General features: G+C 28.3%; 1 long non-coding RNA gene across 1 annotated transcript; it reads right to left on the minus strand.

Moving 5' to 3' along the window:
• Positions 1–6,957: 6,957 nt before the first annotated feature.
• On the minus strand, positions 6,958–8,473 carry LOC145954410 (uncharacterized). Its single transcript, XR_014431621.1, has 2 exons — positions 8,168–8,473; positions 6,958–7,255 (listed from the first exon to the last, which is right to left on the minus strand). It is a non-coding gene; the product is annotated as an uncharacterized LOC145954410 (long non-coding RNA).
• Positions 8,474–9,213: the final 740 nt, after the last annotated feature.

The following is a 9,213-nucleotide window of genomic DNA, read 5'->3' on the forward strand; positions in this document are numbered from 1 at the left end:
ATACAACCCTACGTGAAGTTTGATAAAACAGGCAATTTTTTTTATGTTCCTGTCTGAAAAATTGAAGGAAGGTCGTCATATTTAGAGGCTTTGATTGTTAACCCTGTCACGAATATAAATTGGTTAAAACTTAAAGTACTATACTATCCCAAAATCTCACATTTTAATGTGAAAGTTTTCAATCCAAAAGCATTATCCATTCTAGAAGCTCTAACAATAGGCTTGGGGGAATTGGATTGATTGTTCTCAATCCAATGCATAATGCACTATCCAAAATGGATGGCAAAGACCAGATGTAATTTTTCCTTTAATTATATCTTTCTACTCATGTTTTTTCTTTTCCCCTTTCATCACGAGTCTTATTTATTATAATACTTTAGAATTAACATGTAATGCAGTTTCTTGTCTCTGGTTTCTTTATTTTGTTATTGGCCATTTGATAGTCTTGTATAAAATTGAAAGCCAATTTGACATTCCATACAATTGCATTTGTATTCAAATTTTTATATCATCTGCGCAGCTTTTAAAGGTGAATGGTCATTGTTATGTATTATGGTTTGTTTTGTACTGTATGGACTATGTCTCATTGTCTATCAACAATTTAATTGCTGGCATCAAACATGAATTTTATGGGTTTATTGTGACTAGAACTAATTCATATAGAGCCACTTGAAGCTGCTTGTGGTAGATGAATTGATGTTAGTTGTCTTCAATGCTGGGGATATTTAGTTTGATCACAATATGTATGCTGTTTTTTATTTTTGGGTAAAGCACGTTATGCATGTTGGTCCATAATTGTTGAGGTCTCTTTTTTGTGAAAAGCAGCCCAAGTTGAGACATGTGCGGGTTCCTATCGGTCATAAATTATGGGCTGGCACCCTTGATTTTGAGTCCATGGGAAGTGACATGAAAAAGGAAAAAATAAAAATATACACTAAATATCATTCAAGCTGATGAAACCAATGATAGTAAATAGAGAAAAATTTCCTATCAAGGTTGATAAGAATGATTATGATTACTAAAGAAAGTTGGTATTTGGTACTTATTTTCTATGTGAATACTACTAGTGCGGTGTTCTTATCAACTTCAGCACAATTTGTCTGGGTTAGTCTTATGGTGAAGCTTTAATCATTATGGTGTTTTTAACTAGAGGAAGTTACTAGTAGCTATTATACTACTTAACAAAGTTAATGTAATGAAGAAATATGTTACTATTCTACCTATGAAGTGATTTTTTACCTATGAAGGATTTGTATGTATTACTACTTCTTCTTGTTGTATAGATTGTGCCTCTCACCTTTTCAAAACCCCCATAACCTTTTTATATGTGATGGTTAAGTAGTGTAACCTGTGAGAAACCATGTTTTCCTTATGTGTGGAAATGTTTACGCCGCTGATTAGTTATTGTTGTGACGTGTTCTCAATGTGTTCCACTACAATGTAGTGTGTACTGAGAATTTCATTCATTAAGAAAATAGACAATTCATCTATAAAATATTGAATGGCTTACCACCAACCTGTAGTAATGGAAATTAATTTAAAGTTACTTTGATTTACGTATTTGATGTGATAAGACATTTCCCTACAATTAATTCACTGTGACGACATGTTACTATAATAAACTATGCATATCTTAAACATGTATTGGGACCAAGCATGCATTCATAGCGACAATCTTCCTTAACACTCAATATATAGCGGCATACCATTATGAAAGAAAATGGACTATAAAATGTTTCAGTCTTTTAATAATGTACTGACATGTTAGTGGATCAGATCACATCTGAAACTTGTATCTTCTTGGATAAAGGAAGAATGAATAGTCATTCAAATATTTATTGTATAAGAAAGAAAAGATGGGCTGATATATTCAACGACAACATTATTGAGTTTCTGAAATTCAGTTTCACCTAACTGGCTAAGATGATTAAGCTATTATAAAATAGTTTAGTGTATCAATGGTTAGTTTTAGAAATGTAAATACAATTAGGTCATTTGTTGGATGTTTGTAGTTCAGTTCACCTCAAATCTAGGTTAGATCATACCTATGATGTGTATTAAACAAGATAGATTAAAACCTTAGAATCAAGAATAATAAAAGTTTCAAATTTTATAAAATCTAGTTTAATCTAACTCATTTTTATCTACACTATGGTCGAGTCATATTGTATTTGTCATTTCCCCCAACTAAATACTACACACTATATTTTAGTTAAAGATAAGCCTAGTGGTTTTCTAATCAGCTTGCAAGTTTTACATATATTGCATTCAAATGATTAATTTAAAACAATATGAAGGAAAATAAATTAGACAGTATAGTAAGTATTTTTAGTATTAATAATTAATAATTTATTATTTTACTTTACTGTCAATAATTAGTCAAGAATTAAATATAATGATATTACTTTCTCCCTTTTTTTTTACATTTAAGAAAATGATTCATATTTTAGTTTTTCAAAGTATTTATTACTTATTTTCTTGTTATACCCTTTAGATAGTTGGAGAAAAAATAGATACATTGAAAATGAATAAACACATTGTTTAGTAAACACACATTAATTATCAAGGATAAAAATAAAAATAAAAAATTAATAAATCATTGATTTTAAAAAAAGTAACAATGAAAAAAGAAAATAAAATAGTGTCAAAACGACTATAAAAAAAAAAAAAAAAAAAAAAAAGAGGGAGTAATATTTAATTTTGACTTATTGTTAACTCAAACAAATTAATGTTACCAGAATTAAACCGGTGATGAACTCAGTGGTAATGGGTTAATGGCTCATGATGAAACTAGTGAATCACTATAGTTGAATTACATAAATTGATGTGTATTAAATGTGTTAAATTTTGTAATGAAATTTTTTATATTTAACTTCAACTTCTCGTATATTTAACAAAGGAATTGCGTTGGTTTGGTAATTGGAATACTTTTAAGTAATGTAAGAAGTACACGCACTATAATGTATGTCCGTGTGACAACCGATTGATCATTCCATAGGCTTTTTGTTCATTTTAAATCAAAAGAATAAAATTATCAAATTTATTTCATTTTATCTAATCCACTAAACAACTACCTATAAATACTAAAAAAATAAATAAAATTATAAATATTATCTTAAATATATACATATAATAAAATTAACATTTAAATTCATAAACTTAAAATTTAATAATGAAAAAACAAATATAATTTTTAAAATTAAATATTAAAACTTTAAATTTATAAACTTAAAATTTAATAATACAAAAAATAATATAATTTTAAAAATTAAATATTAAATGAAATTATAAATATTTTGAGGGTTAAATTTGTTTGAATAGATAATGTTTTCCCTAAACATTTTCTGTTAAAAGATATTTTCAGTTCAAAAAAAAAATTAAATAAAAAATGCCTTCTCTCCCGAGAGTTTTCTTTTAATTTAGAATGGTGAAAAAACCCATTTCATCCTGCTAGAATTTTATATCCGTGCTTCAAATTAATGTGAGGTGATTTTAAATTATTTATTTATTTTGGCTCTCCAAGCTACTTAAGTCACAGTTTATTTAGCTATTTGGAATTGAAATATGTAATGTTTTAAGAAGATTTTTTTTTTTATTTTTTTTTTACATTTCTTATAAAATGACATCAAATTTTTGCAATAAAAATTTCATATTTCTTTTAATATACAATGGGGACAACAAAGATAGAAACTTGTTTGTCCCAAACTCACCACTCAAAAGTGCCATTAGTCTGATAATTTTATTGGTCTTATTATACATTCAGAACATAAAAGCTTTCAAAACAAGACAAATTGTGGGTAGTGTAGCACTAGCATGGTACATGAGTCATGAGTGATCATTGCTTTCTTATTAAAAATAGTAATAAAGAAAGACCAAAAGAGAATGGAGGCAACTCTGGATAAAAACAGAATGCATCATATGCAATTGCATTGAATGTGACATATTTTAATATTTAATATTGGTACAATTCACTATGGAAGAAAAGAGATACCCTATTAAAAAATTGGTAAAGAATTATAAAAGCAAGCAAAACTATACAAGCCGTTAAAGGCCTAGATTTTCGGTTATTTTCCTTTTTCTTCCTTTAATCATAGGCACAAAGTACACCCTTCTTTTTTAGGTAATTACCCTTTAATTTCCTACACCATATTTAAGTGAAGCCTATGAACATTATAGCAGTGGACCAAAAATTATCCACAGATTATCTTCTTAACCACTTATAACAACTTGCCATTTTCTCCATGATCAATGAATAAGTGATTCAGAAAGTGTTGTGAGGCAAACACATTAACTCACTCTTTCCAATGTCTTTACAGTAACAGCATATCCATGAAAACTGATTACATTCTCCATATTTGTTGTGACTGAAGGCTAAAGTTATGTCCTAATTTGAAAGGAGGGGTCAAAATTTGCCTCATTTAGACGCAATAAGAATTGTAGTCAATCTCCAAACTCTAAAGTCACAACTGTGTTGTTCCTTTCTGAACCCCACCAATATCCACTTCAACAATAGGACTTTTTTGAACTAGTTTTTTTTTCTTCTTTCAATTCATTTAATTTACATGCAACTTCACTCATGGGTCTCTTGTTTGTAACATTTATCGCACTAGAAAATAATATAGCTCGATCATTTCATTTCACTATATTATTGATGTAAGTGTTTATCAATTTTATTGATTATTAATTTATTGATTTTTAATCTTTATTAAAATATTTAATTGATTATTTTTAACGAGTTTTTTTTTAAATCAATAAGTCACTCATTTGATGGAAGTGAAAGTAAATTTGATTCTCTTAACTAAAGGTTTGTAATTAAAGTCTTGTGAATAGAAAAAAACTTAATTAGAAATAGAGACTTCATTAAAGATGATCAATAGAGTTGTCAAATGGGTCAAACTCTTCCATTCAATATGAATCGTGCAGACCAATACACGTATGTGAACTTGTCAATACAACCTGATTTACTTTCGGGGTCACTGATTTCGTGACTCGTCCTAAATTGTTGGCATATCATGCCATACCAAATTGACTCATTTTATTTATTTATTTATTTATTTATCTATTTTTAAATATTAAATTAAATAGGTTTGATAAGTTTTAGGCATGAAAATTAGTGGTTTGATTTGGTCCTATTGACCTTGCTAAATAAGTCAAATTAGTTTGATTCTTTTTTAGGTCATCGATTTTGTAATCTTATTCGTCGAATTATCCCATTCATCTTAATTTTTTTTTTTTTGCACCTTTAGTAGTTAGTCAAATTCTTTAATACAAAATTAATAAATACTTCACATCAATAATATAATTATAAAAAAATTATTTAAGAGATAGAATTCAATTATATTTAAACTAATAACATTTTACATAACTTGATTGGTTTGATTTGTAGTCTAGAGACCAAAGTTCAAATAACATAGACAAGAAATATAAAAATAATATATTAAATAAATAAGATAGATTACAATCATAAATTAAGATCTGATTGCTTGAGCTTGACCCTCCTACTCATGGTGATAAAATTATTTGAATCTATCCCATTTTGGAACCAACTTTGGTGTGGCCTTAACTTCCAACTTGCGGAAAAGGATTTGCTGTTCCGCACCAATCACTCAAAACTCTTTTTGTGTGGTAAAGAGTAACATTAGGTTGGTACTTGGCACACCACTTTTCCCTTTCAAATCTTACCTAGCCCAAGAAAATTTAGATAATCAAACACAGCAATTTTTTACTTCTCCACAAATAATGAAAAGAACTAACAACAACAAAAGAAAAGATAAAGAATCATTTTGTTATGAAATCTTTGTCCAATAGTGAAACAATTCCTTGACAAAATCATCTACCACATTACTTTTTAAAAAGTCTAAAAGTTCAATCCACACATGCCCTTTTTCCTTCTCTCTCATATCAAACTATCATTACAAAAATCCCACATTTTTTTAATCAGCTAAGTATAGTTAATATTTTATTTTATAATGCATAATTATAATTTTCCACCGCAATTGTATCTTTGAATTAACTATAGAGTAATGAGAAATTCAATTCTTCTACTCAATTTTAAATTAAATAGTGTTTAAAATAACCTTTGCACAAATATAACATATGACTTGAACCAAGCACTAGTGAATTACATTATTTTTTAAAATATATTTTTGAAAAAATTAAATATAAATTTATACTCTCTATTTAATTTTATTTGTTTATTTTTTAAAAAATTATTTTTTAATATTATCCATTATAGAAGTGTTTATTAGTTCAAATCAATCAAACAAATTCAATAATGGTTGATTAAACCAATTAAATTATTTATATTTTTTCTAGTTTGAATTGTATTCGAATCAAACCAATTAAAAAATGTTGATTGATCCAAGTATCATATTAACACTTTCGAAAATCCAAACCAACTCTAATCAAATTAATCATTCATATATTATTATTTTTATTAATTAACTTAGTATATATATGCTTTGTGTATTTGGACAATTTTGTGTATGTTGATGATTTGATTACTATTAGACAGTTTGATATTTGTTAAACACTTTGTGGTTTGTGTTAGAAAATTTAGTTAATTTTTTTTTCTATTATTATAAATCAAGTAGTGTGATTTAATCAATCATTCGTGTGTTATTTTTCTATATAATTTATGTTATATTTAATTAATATAAGTCAATTACATTTAAATATTTAATTTACATTCTTTTATTATTTAATTAGATAAAAGTATTCTAAAATTTGAATTAATTAAAACTAATTGATTCAGATTTCTTTTTCCTTAAATTTAGACCAATCCAACCCATAAACATCTCTCCTATTCATTTAAAATTCAAATAATATTAATTATCATCTTTTTAATTATACTCTTATATCCTTCTAATATTTAAATATTTTACATCCTTCTTGTGACACCCTCTACCCCAACACATTAATAAACATAAACTATATTTATAAAAGATTTTCATAAAATGATATAAAATAATAAGTATCATAAGGTAGAAGATGCACATTCATAATTCATACACATAAATATTAAACTCAAGAAGTTATTATAAAACAAAGATTATAAATTAATCCCAGTAAAGGTGGCAGTGCCTCCTAGTTAGGAATCAATTTATAATTTATTAAATTACACAAGAAAAGAAAATATTTTTAGAACAAGAAAGACATAAGAGAAATCCTAGCTAAACCCGATGTCACATCCTATCAGAGCATGCCCCAAGAAGCCTTTAGGCCTCATCACCAACATCCTCATGATGATGATCACCTGCAACAAAAATTTAAACATATACAAAAAAAATAACAAGGGAGTGAGAAACATCTCACTCAGTTGTAGATGAAGAAATAAAAGTTAAATAGCACACACACATAATCATTATCATATATAATAATTATTTATCATGCAATGATGTCATAGACTCAACTCATAAATATATGCATGTGGCGCCATACGGAAGTTCACATATCATCATTGGTGACCCTAAGGCACACCTAGTTAGCATATCGTGGGTGACCCAAAGGAACACCTTGTTAGTCGTGGGTATGCGGCCTCAGCGGCACACCTGGAGTATATATGCATATGATGCATGTCATACAATCATAAACTTAACATTTAACATGTTACAGAATTTTCTATAATACACCATATCATAAGCATAATTCATATTTATATTATATTTTATTAGTCCAATAGTCCAAAAGTCCAATAGTTCAATAGTCCCATAGTCCAAAGGTTCAATAGTCCAATAGTTCATTGTCCAACAGTCCAACAGTTCAACAGTCCAAAGGTCATTAAGTCAAGGGTCCAATAGTTCAAAGGTCTTTAGGGATCATATAATTTATATTTCATGGTATAATTAAATCCTTAAGTAAAATAGGAAGCTTAATGAAAATAAGGAGGCTCGGCCTTCCATTTAGATAATAAAGTCTAAATTTATAAGTTAATAGGAGGCTTAGTCTTCCATTCAATGAATATTTTAGAATAGTAAAAGTGAAGTTATCCATTAATTATAATTATTAATTACCGCAACAAGAAAATCAAGTAGTACAAATAAAACACAGTAATAATGTATATTCAAATAATCAAACAACAAACAAGGGATCGGGAGCCAATCCAACAAACAGACTATTTAACAATTATTTCTACACCCCCAAGCAAGGTTTCCCACTCCCCCCTTACCTGGATAAATAGGAATTTGGGCAGAATCTACTCTCTTTCTCCTTAAACCGGAACCGGAACTAGAGCAGAACCTTCTCTATGCTCCTCCTCTTTTCACAACCTAGGCAGAACCTTCTCTCTTATTTTCTCTTTCTATCTCTCTAGAATTCCTTCTCTCTAAACTTTTCTTCTCCCTAGTTATGAATTTTCAAAATCCTTAGGTCCCTATTTATAGAATTTATGAAGTTACTATGCACTATGCACTATTCATTAAAATAATATTATAAGTTACTATGCACTATGCACTATTCATTATTATATTCAAATTAATTATAATTTTGACGTCCGCAGCCCCCGAAAACGCAGCCTTTCACTATGCATACATAGTAAAACACTATTCATAAATACGTATACGTAAATAGTAAAATACGTATACATAAATAGTAAAATACGTATATGTAAATAGTAAAATACATATACATGAATAGTAAAATACGGGAATAAAATACTTATTCACATAATAAATAACTCTTTTCATTTGAATAAAATTTTGGGATATTACATTTCTCCCCTCCTTTAAGAAATTTCGTCCCCGAAATTTTCCTGAAATAGAAAAGGATAATCTTCACGCATCTTGCTTTCTAACTCCCAAGTAGCACTTTCTTCAAAATGTCCTCCCCAAACGACCTTAACCAAAGGAATTTCCTTTCCTCTTAGTTGTTTCACCCTCGTATCATCAATTCTTAAAGGAACTGTTTCATAGGTGAGATTATCTTTCAATTGAACATTGTCAGACTCGATGATATGGGAAGGATCATGGACATATTTTCTGAGTTGGGAAACATGAAAGACATTATGAAGATTTGAAAGAGATGGGGGTAAGGCAATTTGATAGGCTACTTCACCAATTCTTTTAAGGATTTGATAAGGACCAATGAAACGTGGAGTAAGCTTACGGGATTTCAGTGCTCTGCCTACTCCTGTCCAAGGAGTGACTTTAAGGAATACATGATCACCTTCTTTAAACTTAAGGTCTTTTCTCCTCTTGTCATTATAACTCTTTTGCC

The sequence above is a fragment of the Cajanus cajan genome, chromosome 2 (genome assembly GCF_000230855.2).
Source record: "Cajanus cajan strain Asha chromosome 2, NIPB_CcT2T_4, whole genome shotgun sequence".
In the NCBI taxonomy this organism is placed as follows: domain Eukaryota; kingdom Viridiplantae; phylum Streptophyta; class Magnoliopsida; order Fabales; family Fabaceae; genus Cajanus; species Cajanus cajan.